Source organism: Cervus canadensis, chromosome 8 (assembly GCF_019320065.1).
Source record: "Cervus canadensis isolate Bull #8, Minnesota chromosome 8, ASM1932006v1, whole genome shotgun sequence".
NCBI lineage: Eukaryota > Metazoa > Chordata > Mammalia > Artiodactyla > Cervidae > Cervus > Cervus canadensis.
In genome coordinates, this window is record NC_057393.1 from 27,162,473 (window position 1) to 27,183,916 (window position 21,444).

General features: G+C 38.0%; 1 protein-coding gene and 1 non-coding gene across 5 annotated transcripts in view; one reads left to right on the top strand and one right to left on the bottom strand.

The window, feature by feature from the left end:
- The window catches only part of CNNM2 (cyclin and CBS domain divalent metal cation transport mediator 2), a 163,979-nt gene that overhangs the window by 69,166 nt on the left and 73,369 nt on the right, over positions 1-21,444 (bottom strand). The gene's annotated exons all lie outside the window — the stretch shown is intronic.
- LOC122446974 lies at positions 17,814-17,920 on the top strand. The gene has a single exon (XR_006271104.1). It is a non-coding gene; the product is annotated as a U6 spliceosomal RNA (small nuclear RNA).

Sequence of the window (21,444 nt, forward strand, 5' to 3'; positions counted from 1 at the left end):
TTGCTCTTCATTCTTGAATCTCTTCTCCACGGACATTTATTCACTTGAGTAATTATCTCATTTAATCTCAAAGTTGTAAATATCATCTATAAGTTGATCATCCCTCCATATATTTCCATCCAGATCATTCCCCCATCCCAGATTCATATATCCAATTGCCCAACTTGACATCTCCATCAGACTGTGTACCAAGAATATTAAACTTTCTTTCTCTAAATCTGTTCTTCCTTTAGTGAGGGGAAAGATGTTATCAACATTCACCAAAATTAGTGGCTCAAGCGAAAACCCCAGGCCTCACCCTTAACTTTCTTCTCACTTCTAACCCTCTGAAAAATATCTAGAACTTGATCTTCTCTCACCACCCCCACCAGTCCAAGCCACTACCACCTCTCACCTGAACTACGACAGCTAACTAACTGTGGCCTCTCTGCCTTACTCTTGCTCTCTATAATAAACTCTTTGCACAATAACCAAAGTAATTTTTTAAAGTTCACTCACATTCTGTCACTCTCTTGTTCAAAAACTCCCCATTGTGGGACTACCCTGGTGGCCCAGTGGTAAAGACTCCACGCTCCCAAGGCAGGGGGCACGGGTTCGATCACTGGTTGGGGAACTAAGATCCCATATGCTGAATGGTGCAGCTAAAACCAACCAACCAACCCTCCACCACACTTAGAGTAAACACAAACCCCTCACTATGACCTGCAAGGCCTTACTGATCCCCGCTGATCTTTGTGGCTTCCCCGCCCCCATCACTTCTGGCTTACTTTTCTTTAGACACTACCTGCTCTTCCTTAAATATGCCAAACATTCTCTGGCCCGAGGATCTTTGCTCTGCCTGTTCCCAGTTGTGGCCCACTCTTCTCTCCATTCTCTCGTGTTTCTTACTCCCCCACTTCATTCATGTCTCTGCTCAAATATCACCCCCTTATGTGGTCTTCCCTGACCATCCATCTAAACTAGCTTCCCTCGACCCAGTCAAAGGTCCTCCCTTCTATGCTATGTGTAGCACTTATTAGTAGCTGATATTATATTCCATATTTATTTGATTAGTGTGCTCCCCACCTAGATATAGAATGCAGAAAGGCAGAACACTCTCCTAGTGACACTATAGCCTCTGTACCTGGAACACTGTCTGGCACATTACAGGCACCAAATCTGAGCAATACTGACTACATATCCTCAGCCACACATCTTCATGCATTTGTCTATTCAGGGCTAAAGATGCACCTTTTCCTATCCCTACAAAAATCAAGAGATTCAGGCAAAATTTTTAAATAAAGAAAACATGTGTTGTTATAAAATATTTCAGATGTAAAAACAGTATAAAGAAACAAATACCCACGTACCTACTACCCAGTTTAAGGAAAAAAACATAAATATAATCCCATGAATACCAACTCACTCCAGGGCAGCTTAATATCAGATTTGAAGAAAAATAAAGGAGAGAAGTGTGTTTTTTGAATCGTCTATTTTAAAACTATTTAACACATTCTCCAGTAGTTTTCCAATAAAAGGAGTTTGGGAGATGGGGGGAAAAAACCACAAAATTTGACAAAGTACTATAAGTACCCCTTCTCCACCTCCAAAAAAAAGGAAAAAAACTCCATGTCACAGGGAGACTGGGGGTTTTGAACGGAGAAAACAAAAGAAACAGGAGAAGAAATACTAGGTTAAGTGAGCAGAAGGAAGCAGAGGGCTGGTGGGGTATTCATGGCAACACGAGGAGGAGCAAGGCCAGAAAGGTAACATCAGGAACCAGGTGCTGGTCATGTGTCTTCCCTACTGAACATGTGGTTACAGAATGATTACAGACGAAGCCCAGCTAAGCACCAGGATCTAAGGAGGCACATATCACAGAAGGCTTAGACAACATGAAGGGCATCACAGTTCGGCACAACACCATGTACTGAAGTTGGTAAGTGAATGTCGCTGTGTATAGAGAGGGCAAACAAGCTGGTGGCTCAAAGCGTAAGTGAAGAGATATCGAAATTTCTTTTTTAATTAGAAAAATACGTTAAGGATTTAACAGAGTTAAATCGGAATCTCCGTGATCCATTAAAAATAGATCTTTCAGATCTTTGTCACTAAAGAGCAGTATCAGTAATTCAACGGAACAATTTCATACAAAATCAAATTTCAAACATATCTAACAGCATCTAACACTATTCTGCCACAAAAGCTACTGGCTCTGCAGTAATATCTGACTCTAGTCTTGGGCAGGGGGGGAAGGGATACATCAGGATGGGGCTAGAATATCTTGTTTTTGCCAGAAAGTCTAGAAAGGAGCCAGTTTAAAAGATCAAATAACAAACTGACCATTAATTCTGTGAAAATTCATGAGTTAAAAAGGGAGTTTTTGAGCTATAGGGTACCTGTGGCAAACAGGGCAAGCCGGAGTAAAAATCTAGCCAGGCTTAGCTAGCTGAACCTTGAGTCGTGACCTGAGGCCTTTTGTAATTATTTCATCTACCTAGACTGGCACCTTTTAATTCACACAGAAAGTACTGTTTGTGCTAGAGATCGTCCTGGGTATGGGATTACGGTGTATGTGAATTTCCAATAGTACTTATTTTAAAGTGTTATGTGCCAATCTGCCGAAATGACTACCTCTGACTACTGGACAAGGTCCTGTTGATGCAAACTCAACAGGAAAGATGCCATCTAGGCAGGGTCTACAGAATCCTGTTACCTCTAACATAGATTAAGAGACTATGGTCAAAAATTAGATAAATACAGGGACTCCCCTGATGGTCCAGTGGGCTAACACTCCTTGCTCCCAATAGAGGGGGCCTGGGTTCAATCCCTGGTCAGGGAACCAGATCCCACATGCTGCAACCAAGACCATGCACAGCCAAATAAATAGTTTTTAAAAAATTAGCTAAGTACAAAATGAACTTAGTTACATAACAGAAAGAGTCAGATATAGAAAACAAACATATGGGGTGGGGGGAACAAATTGAGAAATTGGGATTGATACATACACACTACTATATAAAAAATAGGCAACTAATAAGAACTTACTGTATAGCACAGGAAACTCTACTCAATACTCTATAATGACCTGTATGAGAAAGAATCTAAAAAAGAGTGGATATATGTATATGCATGGGCTTCCCTGGTGGTTCAGGTGGTAAATAATCTGCTTATAATGCAGGAGACCCAGGTTTGATCCCTGGGTCAGGAAAATCCTTTGGAGAAGAGAATAGCTACCAACTTCAGTATTCTTGTCTGGAGAAATCCACGGACAGAAAAACCTAGCAGGATACAGTCCATGAGGTTGCAAAGAGTCATGACTAAGCGATTAACATGTATATACATAACTGATTCACTTTACAGTAGAGTGAATTCAATTCACTTCACAGTACAGTAGAAACTAACATGACACTGTAAATCAACTATACTCCAATAATTATTTTTAATTAGATAAGTACAAGATACAGAAAGAGGCAAAGGCTTGGGCAGTCCCATTACTATAAGGCAGTTTAGGCCAAGAAGAACAAGCCTAGAATATTGACCCAGACATGCATCTCCAACCTGGAACGCTATAGTAGCTTCAGAATGGTAATTCTGTCCACTTTGGTTGGGTACATTTGTAGTCTCTGAATGAAGAGACAGTAATAGTGATAAATTTTAAGTTGTATTTATACAGTGTAGTAGTAACTTTTATTACCATTACAACCATCAGTGGTTGTAAGGTTAAAATGTTTAAAAGTCTTAAGAGATGATGACTGTCTCTACTGGAAGTGTGAAGTACTTGAGGAAATCAAACATTGAATTTGTAAGTATGGTTTGAAATGTTTAAGGAACTCTAACCAAGTTTGTAAATAGTATTAATATGAGAATTTCATCTCATGGTTAAAAGCATTTGAGCATCAAAAAACTAGCAAATGTGTTTTTACTTATTTATTATTTGTGGCTGTGCGGGTCTTCGTTTCTGCACAAGCTTTTCTCTAGTTGGAGCAAGCAGGGGCTACTCTTTGGTTGCAGCGCGCAGACATCTCACTGTGGTGGTTTCTCTTGTTTTTGGAGTACAGGCTCTAGGGCTCTAGGGCTCAGGAGTTGCAGCTCCCAGGCTCTAGAGCACAGGTTCAGTAGTTGAGGCTGAGTTGCTCCTCAGCATGTGGGATATTCCCGGCCCAGGGACTGAACCCATGTCTCCTGAATTGGCAGGTGGATTCTTTACCACTGAGCCACCGGGGAAGCCCCAGATATGTTTTTATTAACAAGTTTCATGGATTTATTAGAGTTTTATTTTACTGGATTTACTATTTTTTGTTGGGTTTTAAAGGTTTAAAGAAAACAGGTTTTAAAAAATCATAAATTTAAGGACTTCCCTGGGGGTCCAGTGGTTAAGACTTCACCTTCCATTGCAGGGGCGCAGGTTCCAACCCTGGTTGGGAAACTAAGAACCCACATGCCTCATGGCCAAAAAACCAAAACAGAAACAGAAGCGGTATTATAACAAATTCAATAAAGACTTTTAAAATGGTCCACATTAAAAAAGAAAAAAAACCAAATTTTTTTTAAATTAAAAAAGGTTAAAATTTTAATAAGCTAAACTCTGACCAAAGCATGCAGTAGGTACTCAGTGGCTGCCTGCCATAGTAGAACCAGACAGCCTACATTCAAATTCCTGCTCTCTACTCCACTTTAGGCAAGCTTCTTGAATTTTTGTGCCTCAAGGTCTTCATTTGTAAAACAAAATAAAAGCACCTGCACCAAAGTCCTTGTGAGGATTGAGTCAACACATACAAAGCACTTGCATAGAAAATTGTAAGTCCTCTACAAATGTTAGCTATTCTTACTATAGTCATCATTATTGATAGAACGTGACAAGGCTACAAATGCCTTGAGGACAAGAACAATGTCTTATTTGTCTCTATATTTCTAGCATTTTAGCACACCACCTGGTACCCAACAGGTACACAGTAAATACTGCCTGAATTTAACCAACTAATCTGAAATTCTATCTATTAGGTTGTGGTTGCAATCAGTAATACATAAGGGAACTACCATGATAAATGGCAATAGCAAAGATTAAAGGGCCAATAAAAACAAGACCCCAAATCTTATATGGTCAAAAAATACTGTTTCTTAGCAGGGTTTTTTAAAAATTTATTCCAGGTTTCTCAAGGTTCAACTCATTAGTAAGGGAGTTCAATTGGGATCGGATAGTAATAGTTGATCAAAGTCTAGACCGTCAGTCTAGAATTACACAGATTCACTAGAAAATGAGATTCCTCTCCCAATAAATTTAACCTAAGAGTTCAAGGTCGAATTAATTACTTTAGCTTTTTCCAACCACAAAAACTTGTTTCTGAATTAAAGTACAATATAGCCTTAACCCATTCAACTCAGGGCACCCTTTTGATTTTCCATTGCTCTCGGATTTTCCAGCAGTTTAGTCTCATTTGGGTTAATTAACCAGTACTCTAGATGGAAAATTCTCCTAGTGGATTGTTCCATTCATAGCCATTTAGAAAGCACTGCTTGCGTCAGACTGTTTTCTGCTTGAATAAAGGGGGCTGTTACTGCAAACCCCAATTTTTCTTGGCGTCCAGCAGTCACACTTCATTGAGTACACCCTGTGCTTGCCTTCTACTAATGACCTCTCAAAGCAAAATGCTTTATCTAACCCACCAAGTTGCAGATTTACCTTTCCTTAGAGTACTGATGAAGGCCAGAGAGGCTGTAACTCCATCAACAGACATCACATGACCGCAATACTAGTAACGATGACTCACAATCACTGAGGGCCTGTGTACACCAGGCACTAGGTCTGTGTATCTCATTTAATTATCCAGGAACCCCAAAAAGAAGATATTAACTCCATTTTTTAAATCACAAAACTGAGACTTAAAAAGGCTAACATTCCCTGGGTTTCTGTCCTTGTTTCAAAGGACTCCAAGTAGATTACTCAAAACAGTTTCCTCAGACAGGCCCACTGAACTACTGTCCTCATTTTACAAGAAACTGAAGATCAAAGCTCTTATAACTAAGAAGTATATAAAAAGTATATTCAAAAAACTAAGATCAAGGCATCCAGTCCCATCACTTCATGACAAATAGGTGGGGAAACAATGGAAATAGTGACAGACTTTATTTTCTTGGGCTCCAAAATCACTGTGGACAGGGACTGCAGCCACGAAATTAAAAGACGCTTGCTCCTTTGGAGAAAAGCAATGACAAACCTGGACAGCACATTAAAAAGCAGAGACATCACTTTGTTTACAAAGGTCTGTATAGTCAAAACAAACAGATGTGAGAGCTGGACAGACCATAAAGAAGACTGAGTGCTGAATTGATGTTTTTGAACTGTGGTGTTGGAGAAGACTCTTGAGAGTCCCTGGGACAGTAAGGAAATCAAACCATCAATCCTAAAGGAAATCAATCCTTGATATTCACTGGAAGGACTGATGCTGAAGCTCCAAGACTTTGGCCACCTAATGCAAAGAACTGACTCATTGGAAAAGACCCTGATGCTGGGAAAGATTGAAGGCAGGAGGAGAAGGGGATGACTGAGGGGTTGGATGGCGTCACTGACTCAATGGTAAATGAGCTTAAGCAAATTCCAGGAGACAGGGAAAGACAGGGAAACCTGGCATGCTGCAGTCCATGGGGTCGCAAAGAGTTGGACACAACTGAATGACTGAACAAAATATAGATAAATGTGAATTCTAGTTGATTCCAAAATCCATAGTTAATTATTTTGCTATGCAATCTATACAACTGAATAAGGCATTTCATAGAACTTCCTTCCACTTTCAGCTAAGGAATGAAAAAATCTGCCTGTAAGTCTTAACTAACTGTTCTTTAAGGGGGAGGGGCTTACATCTCCTTTATCTGCACGCAAAAGCTATGAAATCCAGATTGATATGGGGGTGCTGCATTAATGACACAACAAACATCTCAAGATGAATATCTGTAAAGCTTCCAAAGTGGCAAACTGCTCTATTCACTATTTCCTGACTCAGCCCTTTTAGTCATGGTCTATGGAGACCAGCTCACTGTGCATCATTTTTATCACTGCCCATATCGAGTCTTCTGTGCTCCCAATATACTTTTATTAGTTATACATTCTTTATCACTACCTTCATAACCTTGGATGATATAGTCATTGCCTTCATTTTCTTTTCTATCTATTTTAAGAAAGTAGCCACTGCCTTACCACTTTTAAGGTAATGATGCTGGCACTCTTTTTCTATTTAGTTCTCTTCACCTCCATTTCCCTCTCAACTTGTACTATTCTAAGTCTATTCTTTTGTACAATCGAGCAACCACTATCAAGTCTAATGGTTGTACTACCTTTCATTGTATGAATACACCATAATTTACATGATGAAACCTCTACTGAATAATGTGTTCCCCATTTTTCACTCTTAAAAACAATGCTGCAACAAACATCTTATATGCACCTTGTACACTTGTTCAGTTTTTTCTTTAAGGTAAGTTCTTAGAAGTGGAGCTTCCTGAGTGAAAAGAACCTTGCTAAGGCCAAACTACCTTGCAAAAAGATTTACAGGCTTTGAAAATTGATTAGAAAAATGATCATCTCTGAATGTTCATACTTTCTTTCATTCTTTTTCCCAAAACTGAATTTTATTGGAAGGCCTGGTTCTCATTAAGTGTCATACAACAAATTATTCATATATATAAGTATGCATTTGCATATTTCTATTATATTCTGAAAACAAAATAAAATGGTTGGGTATATTTACATATTCATAAGCTGATGTTTTTTGACAGTTTATTTGGCAACTTTTTTTTGACTGCACTGTGTAGCATGAGGTAGCTTAGTTCCCCATCCACTGTGATGGAAGCATGGGGTCTTATCCACGGGACCTTGAGGGAGTCCCAAAACTGTCTTTTAAACATAAATCATAATTTCTTATAAAAGGTTATGATTATTAACACTAAAATCGAGTTCCATAGAAAACTTAGAAGCAAATTTCATACTTCTCTAAATTTCAAAATTGCTCAACTAGTGTAAAGACACATTTTATACACCCACCCACCCCTAATGAGGTCGTGCACCTTTTTTGAGGCTAACAATACCTAGACTTTCCTCAAGCGTATTTTTCCTTTAAATTTTGTCTCCAAAATATAATACTGAACAACACTTTCCTGATTCAATTGGTTTTTTTAAAGTCTACTAAAATGTCATAAATTAACACAGAATTTCTCTTATTTTTATAAACTCGTCATATTTTAAGCACACACAAAATGTTCTCATAGTTGAGGGTATCAGGTTGTCTAAACTGACAGGCCTTTTGCTAATATTATATAATTTTATAATTACAGTGGAAATTTGAAAAATCTGATTTTTCAAATGCTTGGGAATATGCATTTCAGAGTTCAAATTTATGAAAATACAGTGTGAACATCTGAAAAATTTTAAGAAAATTTCTTATTTCTGTTTTATTTATTTACTTATTTTTTCCTTATTTCTGTTTTAATACAACTGTTTAAATCCAATCGATACACAGTGGTGACAGCAGAGCTGGTCATGAGCATGTGAGCGTTGGTCAGGAGGACCCCATACTTGGTTTATTGTTCTGCTACTGCTGTCTTGAAATTCTTAATTTTTGAGCAAGATACCTCACATTTTCACTCATCCTGCACCTCACAAATTATATAGCAGATCCTGAGAAACAATAAGGTAACCCCCCAATAATTTGAAGCCAAGATGAATAAGGTTTCTCCCTAGAATTAAACACAAAAACTGGTACAAATACCAAAAACACACTAGCAATTCTCTAACACAAGAAAGTGCAAATGTATCTGGAAAAAGATCTGTAACACACAAATCTCCACTTGGCAGGGTCTAGGAACAATCTTAGAAAAAGAGAGAAATAATGCACGTATTATTTTAGTGAAAAGAAATTTAACTCTATTATATCCAGCTTCATGAACATAGCTGGAAAGGCAACCCATTAAAGATGAGAGAGAAAAAACAGGTTAAGTTATAATATCTAGCCATGAATTGTTCCTGAGTAAAAATATCCACACCTCATATATCCCTATCACTGATGAGTCACTGCGCTATCAGAGTTTAAGGCCTTGAGAATCAAAATCATAGAAATACCTATTAATTAATAAAGATATGCCATAGGTTTCAATAACTTTCAAAAGATTAAAACTTAATTTTCTCTGATCACAATAGTGTGAACCTACAAACTAGTAACAAAAAGGTAACTAGAAAGATAATTCTGAATTAACTATAAGAAATAAGGAAATTAGAAAGTATTTTCAGCTAATATTAAAAATAAGGCATAAAAAGTTGCAGAATGCAGCTAAAGCTGTGCTTTAAAGGGATCCTAAAAAAGATAGCTGAAAAATTCAGTAATTCAAGTATGTATCTCAATAAATCAGAAAAGTTTAAGCCCAAAGAAATAAGAAGGAAACAATAAAGCAAAAAATGAGATAGACAATATGCAATAGAAAGTTTAAAAAAAAAAAACAACAAAGTTGGTTCTTTGAAAAGAATGTAATTGATAAGAATTTGGCAAGTCAAGGGGAAAAAAAGAAAATGCAAATTATCAATGATAGGAAAGTAAAAGGGCCATAACTAAGGTCCCGAAGATATTAAAAAGATATTTAAGCTCTTGTTTTGAACAATTCAAGTACACATATCAGAATATTTTTTAAAATATATTTGTAAAATCCTAAAAACAGAAAAATTACTAGTAAAACACCAAAATTAATTAAGAGAGAGTGTACAGTTCTAAATCTACAAAATGTATTAAATCCAGAACTAAAAACCTTCCCTAGAAAGACAACTTGAGGCCCAGTTGCTTTGCCAGTAAACTCTTCAAAACATTCAGAGAGGAAACAACTAAATGAACTCTTCCAGAGACAGAAAAAGTGGAATACTTCCCAATTCATTTTATGAGGCCAGCAGAAAATATGACAAACATAACAAGAAAGATTATATGCTAATCTCCCTCTTTAACACAGATGTAATAATTCTTAACAAAGTATCAGCCAATCCAAACATATATAAAAAAGGAGCAATACATTTCAAACTCTAAGAAAAGAGGTTGCTTTGACATTTAAAAAAAGTCAATGTAATTCATCACATTATCAGAGGAGAGGAGAAAGATCACATATAATCAACTCAATAAAAGAAGAAATAGCATATGACCAAATTCAGTATCTAGCATGACTTCAAAAACAAATGAAAAACCCCCCAAAACTCTTGGCAAACTTAGGATTACACAGAACCTTTTTTGATCTGATGAAGGGTATCTTTACAAAATCTAAAGCAAACATCATCCTTAATGGTGAAATACTGAAAGCTTTCCCCCTGAAATGGGAAATGACAAGAATACCCACTATTTCTTTTAGTATTCAACACTAAATTGGAGATCCTAAGCAGAGCATTTAGGTGAAAAAACCAACGGTATACAGTTTGAAAAGGAAAGAAATATCACTTGTTATTTGCATGACATGATTGAGTTCACACAAAAAACCCCCATAAGAATCTATATATAAACACTTAAAATTAAGAGAATTTACCAATATACTTGATTAAAAGTAACAAATGAAAGTCAACTGTTCTATGTATCAGCCTTGACAATTATGAAATAATTTAAGAATAGAACTATTTACAACAGCATTAACAAATGAAATACTTAAGAATAAACTAACAAAACCTCGACACAGAAAGCTCTAAGTGTTGTTGAAACAAATGAAAGGCTACATCAATAATGGACGGTGATATACCATATTCAGAGATCTGAATGTTGAGAAAGACATCAATTCTTTCTCAAACTGATCTCTAGAATCAATACAATCCCAATCAAAATTCCAGCAGGTTTATGTACATGGAAACTGATCCTCATCATAATATGTAGATAAAAATGCAAAGGTTCAAGAAAAGCTGAGACAATCTTAAAGAAATGCAGAGTTCGAGGACTTACATTAGCAAATATCAAGTCTCACATAAAACTGAAGTAATCAGGAGTGTGGTACTGGCACAAAAAAAAAAACTAATCAATGCAACAGAACAAATAAATGTAAACAAAGGAATCTTATAAAATGCCAATAAGAATGTAAACTGACTCAACTACTCTGAAAACTGCTTGGTGTTATTTACTAAAACTGAAAATAAGTATATCAGTTATGAATAAATACGTAAGTATCATAGGATACTATAACCTTGCTAACTCAAAGTGTAGTCCAGAACCAGTACATCTGGAATTCCTTTAAGCTTGTTAGGAATGAAGACTCTCAGGCCCTATCCCAGATCTGCTGAAGTAGACTGTGCATTTTGATAAGACCCCCAGGAGACTGATATGCACAAGATAGTTTGAGAGGCACTGCTCTAGGATCCAGTAATTTCACTCCCTGGTATACATACGCCCATCAGAAGTGAGTTCTCTTGGCAAAACCCTTGCTAGCCTTCGCCCTGCTTCATTTTGTACTCCAAGGCCAAATCTGCCAGTTACTCAAGGTATCTCTTAACTTCCTACTTTTACATTCCAGTCCCCTATAATAAAAAGGACATCTTTGTTGGGTGTTAGTTCTAGAAGGTCTTCTACAGGTCTTCACAGAACCACTCAACTTTAGCTTCTTCAGCTTTACTGGTTGGGGCATAGGCTCGGATTACTGTGATACTGAATGGTTTGCCTTGGAAACCAACAGAGATGATTCTGTCATTTTTGAGAATGCATCCTAGAACTGCATTTAGGACTCTGTTGCTATGAGGGCTACCCCATTTCTTCTAAGCGATTCATGCCCACAGTTGTACATATAATGGTCATCTGAGGTAAATTCGCCCATTCCAGTTCATTTTAGTTCACTGATTCCTAGAATGTTGATGTTCACTCTTGCCATCTCCTGTTTGACCACTTTCAATTTAACTTGATGCATGGACCTAATATTCCAGGTTCCTATGCAATATTGTTTTTTACATAATCGGACTTTACTTCCATTACCAGTCACATCCACAACTGGGTGTTGTTTTTGCTTTGGCTGTCTCTTCACTCATTCTGGAGTTATTTCTCTACTCTTCTCCAGTAGCATATCAGGCACCTACCGACCTGGGGAGTTCATCTTTCAGTGTCCTATCTTTTTGCCTTTCATACTGTTCATGGGCTTCTCAAGGCAAGAATACTGAAGTAGTTTCCAATTCCCTTCTCCAGTGGACCACATTCTGTCAGAACTCTTCACCAACAATACAAGAGAAGACTCTACACATGGACAAATCCAGATGGTTGATACCAAAATCAGACTGATTATATTCTTTGCAGCCAAAGATGGAGAAGCTCTATACAGTCAGCAAAAATAAGACCAGGAGCTGACTGTGGCTCAGATCATGAACTCCTTATTGCCAAATTCAACTTAAATTGAAGAGAGTAGGGAAAACCACTAGATCATTCAGGTATGACCTAAATCAAATACAGTGGAAGTGACAAATAGATTCAAGGGACTACATCTGATAGAAGTAGTTTAAGAGACAGATAGTAGTTTATTAGTAGACAGATAGATAGTAGGTAGATAGAAGTAGCCTAAAGAACTATGGATGGAGGATCATGACATTATACAGGAGGCAGTGATCAAGACCATCCCCAAGAAAAAGAAATGCAAAAAGGCAAAATGGCTTTCTGAGGAGGCCTTACAAATAGCTGTGAAAAAGAAGAGAAGCGAAAGGCAAAGGAGAAAAGGAAAGATATACCCATTTGAATACAGAGTTCCAAAAGAATAGCAAGGAGAGATAAGAAAGCCTTCCTCAGCGATCAGTGCAAAGAAATAGAGGAAAACAATAGAATGGGAAAGACTAGAGGTCTCTTCAAGAAAATCAGAGATACCAAGGGAACATTTCATACAAAGATGGGTACAATAAAGGATAAAAATGGTATGGACCTAACAAAAGCAGAAGATATTAAGAAGAGGTGGCAAGAATACACAGAAGAACTACACAAAAAAGATCTTCATGACCCAGGTAACCACGATGGTGTGATCACTCAGCTAGGGCCTGACATCCTGGAGTGTGAAGTCAAGTGGGCCTTAGGAAGCATCACTACAAACAAAGCTAGTGGAAGTGATGGAATTCCAGTTGAGCTATTTCAAATCCTAAAAGATGATGCTGTGAAAGTGCTGCACTCAATATGCCAGCAAATTTGGAAAACTCAGCAGTGGCCACAGGACTGGAAAAGGTCAGTTTTCATTCCAATCCCAAAGAAAGGCAATGCCAAAGAATGGTCAAACTACCACACAACTGCTCTCATCTCACATGCTAGCAAAATAATGCTCAAAATTCTCCAAGCCAGACTTCAACAGTACAAGAACTGTGAACTTCCAGATGTTCAAGCTGATTTTAGAAAAGGCAGAGGAACCAGAGATCAAATTGCCAACATCTGCTGGATCATCAAAAAAGCAAGAGAATTCCAGAAAAACATCTACTTCTGCTTTATTGACTACGCCAAAGCCTTTGACTGTGTGAATCACAATAAACTGTGGAAAACTCTTCAAGAGATGGTAATACCAGACCACCTTACCTGCCTCCTGAGAAGTCTGTATACAGGTCAAGAAGCAACAGTTAGAACTGGACATGGAATAATAGACTGGTTCCAAATCGGGAAAGGAGTACGTCAAGGCTGTATATTGTCACCCTGCTTATTTAATTTATATGCAGAGTACATCGTGCGAAATGCTGGGTTGCATGAAGCACAAACTGGAATCAAAATTGCCAGGAGAATTATCAATAACTTCAGATATGCAGATGACACCACCTTTATGACAGAAAGCAAAGAAGTAATTAAAGAGCCTCTTGATGAAAGTGAAGGAGGAGAGTGAAAAAGTTGGCTTAAAACTCAACATTCAGAAAACTAAGATCACAGCATCCAGGCCCATCACTTCATGGCAAATAGAAGAGGAAACAGTGGTAACAGTGACAGACTTTATTTTGGGGGGCTCCAAAATCACTGAAGATGGTGACTGCAGCAGAAATTAAAAGATGCTTGCTCCTTGGAGGAAAAGTTATGACCAATCTAGACAGAATATTAAAAAGCAGAGACATTACTTTGCCAACAAAGGTCTGACTAGTCAAAGTTATGGTTTTTCCAGTAGTCATGTATGGATGTGAGAGTTGGACCACAAAGAAAGCTGAGCGCCAAAGAATTGATGCCTTTGAACTGTGATGTTGAAGGAGACTCTTGAGAGTCCCTCGGACTGCAAGGAGATCAAATCAGTGCATCCTAAAGGAAATCAACCCTGAATATTCATTGGAAGGACTGACGCTGAAGCTGAAACTCCAATACTTTGGCCACCTAATATGAAGAGCTGACTCACTGAAAAGACCCTGATGCTGGGAAAGACTGAAGGCGGGAGGAGAAGGGGACAACAGAGGATGAGATGGTTGGATGGCATGATCTATTCGATGGACATGAGTTTGAGCAAGCTCTGGGAGATGGTGAAGGACAGGGAAGCCTGGCGTGTTGCAGTCCATGAGGTCGCAAAGAGTTAGACATGACTGAGCGACTGAACTGAACTAATCAGAAATGCAGACAGATGTCCACCAAGGGACATTACAAAAGTATTAATAATCTTAATAGTCAAAACCAAAAACTACCCCGATGCTGGACAATGGAAAGAACCAGTTGTGGGATAATCACCAAAAAATGAGAAGGAACACTCTAACTATAATTCACAAATACATTGCTGTATAAAAAAAGCAGACCAAGAGAATACATCCTGTATGTTTTCATTTACATGATGTACAAAAACAGGAAAAACTATGCATTCTGAAGTTAAGGCAGAGGTTATTACCTTTAGGTGACCTGGGAACATTACTCTCTCTTAGTTACTATTTCATGAGATGCAGTCTTACATGGATGGGAAAATCCACCAAGCTGTACATATACTTGCATTTTGTATACTTTCTGTATATATATTGTACTTTTTAAAAAGTTCTTTAAAAAGTGCCAGAGGATTAACTGGGTCACCTATATAGAAAATGAATTCTCTCTCAATAAATCTGCCTTTTTTTTTTTTTAAAGTTCTGAAAAGAAATACACCAAAACCTAAAAATTTTTTTCCTCTGGGAAAGAAGGTTTACAATGGTTGAATTCTTTTGTTTGCTCTTCTGAGCTTCTCATTTCTTATTTTCTACCACAAAGGACACTAATTTAGTAAATTATTTTACAAATTTTTGTGGAGGAAGATGGGGAGATTATTCCTAGCAATGACTTCCCAAGGGTTTCAGTGACTCTGAGAAACCATTCAAAAATTAAATAATTCTTACTATAAGTGAATAAAAACATTGTAGTTCTAAAAGCTAATTTATGGCACTTACATACAAGGCAAACTAAAAGTGTATCCTGTGAATTACCATGTTTTCCAGTTTTCAAAAAGTTCCTCAAGAAAACAGGAATCCAGCTAGTTTAAGCAGAGAAAATAAATACAGGAACAATTTCAATGCCTCAAGTTAAGCTCTGTAGTGTTGGAAAAATTTTTAACTAGGAGTATATGTTACTTTTACATTGTTAAGCTATAGATACCTTTTCGTGTCAATATTTTAAAGTTTACTTTATCTCCCTCCCCTTTGTTTAAAAACTTCTATGAGATATAATTCACAGGCCATATCTTTCACCCTAAGTATACAATTCAATGGTTTTCAGTATATTCAAGAGTTGTATGACCATCACCACTATCTCAGGTGGTGCTAGTGGTAAAGAACCTGCCTGCCAGTGCAGCAGACATAGGAGACGCAAGTTTGATTCCTGGCTCAGGAAGATCCCCTGGAAGAGAGCGTGGCAACCCACTCCAGTATTCCTGCCTGGAGAACCCCATGGACAGAGGAGCCTGGTGAGCTACATTCCATAGCATCACAAAGAGTCAGACACAACTGAAGAGACAGCATGCATGCACCAATATCTAAAATTGCAAAACTTTTTCATCACTCCCAGAAGAAACCCATTCCAATCAGCACTCTCATGTCTCCCAATCCCTTACCCTCACCGTTAGGCAAGCACTAATTCACTTTCTATCTCTACAGATTTGCCTATTCTGGACATTCAAAAACTTTTTGTAGTGTAATTTGCACAGTACAAGTTTTGCAATTTTTTTTTGCAATTGTTTTGTAAATAGATTCCTAAGTATTCTGACTGTAAATACAAATGTCTTAATCTCATTGTTGAATTGTTCATTGTGAATGCATAAAAATACAAATGACTTTCCTGTAGTATTGCTCTTGTACCCTCCCTGATATCCAGGTGAACTCACTCACTAATTCTTATAGTTCTGTACTGGATACCTTGGGATTCTCTATAAATATATACAAGATCAAGTCATCTGCAAGCATGGTTTTACTTCTTCCTTTCCAACCTGGGCAACTACGTTATCCTTGTAGGGGCTGGAGATTATGCATCACCTATCACCAACACACTAATATTTTAAAGACCATCCTGCCTAGAGGCACCACAGTATTTTTCAAGTTCCATGAAGCTATTCACTCTTAATTAGCATATACACATTAAGGATACATGTTAATTTCTAGAACAAAACAGTAGCCTAGGAATAAAACATACGGTTACATTTGATAGCGAAAAAAAAAGAGTGGAAAGTACTTATCTTCAGGAGTATTGAGTAGCTTGTCAATTATGCATATTGATGTGGTTAGCCAGGCCATTCTAACTTCCTTGGCTATTACACTAAATAGAGTCCTGAGGGACTTCCTAGCTCTAGATGCTGGTAAATCTACTCTGCAAATACAAGAAATATGCATCTCATGAGTTCCCACCCCACCTGAAGTCACATTTGCATTGTAAGAAAGCCAGTATAAATAAGGAACTGATCCTGCTTTTACGAAGCAGGAGATAATTACTCATGAAAATGTTTCTGTAGGGACTTCCCTGGTGGTCCAGTGGCTAGGACTCCATGCTCCCAGTGCGGGGGACCTGGGTTCAATCCCTGGTCGGGGAACTAGATCCCACATGCCACAACTAAAGAGTTTGTATGCCGCAAGTAAAGACCTGGTGCAAATAAATAAATAAATATTAAAAAAAAAAAAAAAAAAGAAAATGTTTCTGTAAAAGCCACCTAGGTTAAGTACCATTTCATGCGGCATCAAAATAGATTTTACAAACTCTAACTTAAAGATATCCAGAAACAGGGGGAAGAAATAAAACCTGAATGCTGACATAAGGCTATAAACATGGGATATGTCCTGTGTAGTGCAAGTCATGCTAAATATATGACTTTTTATGCTCAAGGAGATATCTGTTCTAAACCTTCATGAAGTCCACGGATAAGATCAATTTATCCTTTTATCCTTTCAGTGTTTTCATTCCTTTAGTTGCTATATATTACTACATACTTCGTCATTTTTTAAGAGGGAGGAAATGAAATCACGTTAGAAATCTAATGGGACTGCCAAGAACATAAAAGTAGACATATCCTGGCTTAATATTGCAGTTTTCTTTATCTCTGAATAAAATACATTACTCTATCACATAACAGTACTTTTAACCTATACTCTATGGGTCTTTTTCCTGAACTGCTTTTCCATAGAAATTACACTTTATAAATATTTAAACAGACAACTTAAATATAGCTGGTCTATAGCCTGTGACACTTAACACTTTAGAATGCTGCTGCATACATAAATATTAAAACCAAAACACTAGACTTTACATCTGTGTTTCCAGTATATTTATTCGTCAGAATTTGAAACAAACTTTTACATACAAAAACTCAGTATCTAAATTATAGCAGGTTGTATTAAGTTTCTAAATCAGAAATAAAATTTCCCATAGAAATAAGGTCATAAGTTGTGATAAGATTTTTTTCATAAAAAGCTGTTTATGGTGCTCGCTTCGGCAGCACATATACTAAAATTGGAACGATACAGAGAAGATTAGCATGGCCCCTGCGCAAGGATGACACGCAAATTCGTGAAGCGTTCCATAATTTTTAAAAAAAAAAAAAAAAAAAAGCTGTTTATGGGGAGGCTTCCCTGGTAGTTCAGCGGTTAGAACTCGGTGCTCCCACTGTAGGGGGCACAGGTTAGATCCCTGGGTCAGGGAGCTAAGATCCGCATGTCATGTGGCAAAAATAAATAAATAAATAAATTGTAAAAACTAAAAATAAAAAAGACAAAAACCTTATAAAAAAAAAAACCTGTTTATTAGAGGTGCTAAAATCTACTATTTAAATACAGTAGTGGACTCAGCAATAATACAATAAACAAACTTTTGTGGACTATTCTAGTTACCTAACTATGATGGGCTCAATAAAAGACAGAATTGGTATGGACCTGACAGAAGCAGAAGATGTTAAGAAGAGGTGGCAAGAATACACAGAAGAACTATACAGAAAAGATTTTCCTGACCCAAATAACCACGATGGTGTGATCACTCAGCTAGGGCCAGACATTCTGGAATGTGAAGTCAAGTGGGCCTTAGGAAGTATAACTATGAACAAAGCTAGTGGAAGTGACAGAATTCCAGTTGAGCTATTTCAAATCCTAAAAGATGATGCTGTTAAAGTGTTGCACTCAATATGCCAGCAAATTTGGAAAACTCAGCAGTGGCCACAGGACTGGAAAAGGTCAGTTTTCATTCCAATCCCAAAGAAAGGCAATGCCAAAGAATGCTCAAACTACTGCACAATTGCACTCATCTCACAGGCTAGTAAAGTGATGCTCAAAATTCTCCAAGCCAGGCTTCAGCAATACATGAACCATGAACTTCCAGATGTTCAAGCTGCTTTTAGAAAAGGCAGAGGAACCAGAGATCAAACTGCCAACATCCACTGGATCATCAAAAAAGGAAGAGTTCCAGAAAAACATCTATATCTGCTTTACTGACTATGCCAAAACCTTTGACTGTGTGGAAAACTCTTCAAGAGATGGGAATACCAGACCACCTGACCTGCCTCTTGAGAAATATGTATGCAGGTCAGGAAGCAACAGTTAGAACTGGACATGGAACAACAGACTGGTTCCAAATAGGAACTGTCACCCTGCTTATTTAACTTATATGCAGGGTACAGCATGAGAAACACTGGGCTGGAAGAAGCACAAGCTGGAATCAAGATTGCCAGGAGAAATATCAATAACCTCAGATATGCAGATGACACCATACTTATGGCAGAAAGTGAAGAGGAGCTAAAGAGCCTCTTGATGAAAGTGAAAGAGGAGAGTGAAAAAGTTGGCTTAAAGCTCAACATTCAGAAAACTAAGATCATGGCATCCAGTCCCATCACTTCATGGCAAATAGATGGGGAACCAGTGGAAACAGTGGCTGACTTTATTTTTGGGGGCTCCAAAATCACTGCAGATGGTGACTGCAGGCATGAAATTAAAAGATGCTTACTCCTTGGAAGGGAAGTTATGACCAACCTAGATAGCATATTAAAAAGCAGAGACATTACTTTGCCAACAAAGGTTCGTCTCATCAAAGCTATGGTTTTTCCAGTAGTCACGTATGGATGTGAGAGTTGGACTGTAAAGAAAGCTGAGTGCCAAAGGATTGATGCTTTTGAATTGTGGTGTTGGAGAAGGCTCTTGAGAGTCCCTTGGACTGCAAGGAGATCCAACCAGTCCATCCTGAAGGAGATCAGTCCTGGGTGTTCATTGAAAGAACTGATGTTGAAGCTGAAATTCCAATACTTTGGCCACCTCATGAGAAGAGCTGACTCATTGGAAAAGACCCTGATGCTGGGAGGGATTGGGGGCAGGAGGAGAAGGGGACGACAGAGAATGAGATGGTTGGATGGCATCACCGACTCAACGGACATGAGTTTGGGTAAACTCCGGGAATTGGTGATGGACAAGGAGGCCTGGCATGCTGTGGTCCACAGGGTCACAAAGAGTTGGACACATCGAGCGACTGAAGTGAACTAAACTATGCTATTTTAGTTACCTAACTGCGATAACACAGAACATTTTTAATACTTAGCAAAGGCATTTTTCAAGGTGTTTTAAAAATACTGTGACTTTTGTTCCCCTTCACAGTCATTTAAATTAATTCTTTAAGGTTCTCAATGTCTATAATGTCAATGCAAAGAAAAATATAGAAAGAAGAAGAAATACAATAGCAGTTAATTGGAGAAAAGACAGAAATAATATTTCCTTCACAGGAAAAAGGAAAGGAAGTTGAAACTTCAGGAATGCAAGTTTTCTTCTTTAACCCTTCTGGTATGACTGTGGCCATGCGGCAAGAAAATAACAAAACTGAGGAAGGGCCATCAGCACAGGGCGGGAATGTTCACGCACGGCATTCAAGTCATGCACTTGATGTATTTCAGAGTGTCTGTACATATTTCTTCAATGGTATTTCAAATTCAAACAGAAAAATCTTTACCTTCTACTTGGGGATATAGAAAATATCAATGGATTAATTGTATATGATTGGATAAACTATTTACTATCATGAATACACTCATTCTCCTTACTTTGAAAAAGAGATTTATTTCATCTACATTTCCCAACGTTCAGTGAGGTTTTTTACGCAGGTGACAAAGACTTCTGTCTTCTTTAAGCAATTATTATGTTAGTCACTCAGTCATGTCCGACATTTTGCAATACCGTGGACTATAGTCCGCCAGGTTCCTCTGTCCATGGGGTTTTCCAGGCAAGAATACTGGAGTGAGTTGCCACGCCCTTCTCCAGGGGATCCATCCAACCCAGGGAATAAACCCAGGTCCTCTACTACCTTACTTTGATGCTTATTCTAAATAGATCATTTGGTCATTCTGTTTCTTTATACTTAACTATCTGTTTTTTTAACGAGTGAGCTCGACAACTAGAAAATACTCCTCAGGAACAAGGACTCACCAGGAGGTATTATTGAAATTTAAATGCTTCAATATTCAGACAAAGGTGTTATTTTCCCATATATTTAGACTAGAAATCCAGCACTTGCTATTTATCTCTTTTGTAGTGGAGTAATATGGGGTCTATTTCCCTTCCCCTTGGGTCTGGGTTGGCTCTGACTCATCAGAAACCAAAAAATGAGCAGAAGTGATGCAATTTCTGGAACCAGGTCAGAAGGAACCCAGCAGTGTCCTCATGTTCTCTTGGGATATTTCATCTCCGGACAGGTCATCTCCAAAAAGTTCCCTGGGCAAACTCTCCCTCTCAGAATACAGCCATCATGCATACACACTCAAGTCAATAGAGAGGCCATGCAGAAATGCTCTGGCCAGGAGTTTCAGCTGGGCAGAGCCTTCAAGTGTGAGCACTAGACACAGGAGTGAAGAAGTCTCCAGTTGATTCTGCCCGTCAGCTGCTGCTTCTCAGCTGAAACCCTAAGATTTCAGAAAACAGAGCAAGCCATCCCTGTTATGCCCTGTCTGAAATCCACAGAATCTATCAATGGATATGATAAAATGACTTTTTAAATGTTAAACCACTAACATTTGGGGTAGTTTGCTACATGACAATCAGTAAGAGTCTCCACAGTTATGAATTTCAGAAAGAAAATAAAGAAAACA